The sequence below is a fragment of the Piliocolobus tephrosceles genome, chromosome 21 (genome assembly GCF_002776525.5).
Source record: "Piliocolobus tephrosceles isolate RC106 chromosome 21, ASM277652v3, whole genome shotgun sequence".
Classification (NCBI taxonomy): domain Eukaryota; kingdom Metazoa; phylum Chordata; class Mammalia; order Primates; family Cercopithecidae; genus Piliocolobus; species Piliocolobus tephrosceles.
In genome coordinates, this window is record NC_045454.1 from 972,712 (window position 1) to 972,913 (window position 202).

The following is a 202-nucleotide window of genomic DNA, read 5'->3' on the forward strand; positions in this document are numbered from 1 at the left end:
GATGTCTCTGCTCCTTAACCAGGGCCCAGGATCAACCCTGAGCCACCTCCCCAATATCCCCAATACACAGATTCTCTCCAGTATTGTGACATTTGGGTATCTGTCACACATGTGAACCTGAGGGTCACGTTGAACCCTTTCTTTCTTTCTTTCTTTCTTTCTTTCTTTCTTTCTTTCTTTCTTTCTTTCTTTCTTTCTTTCT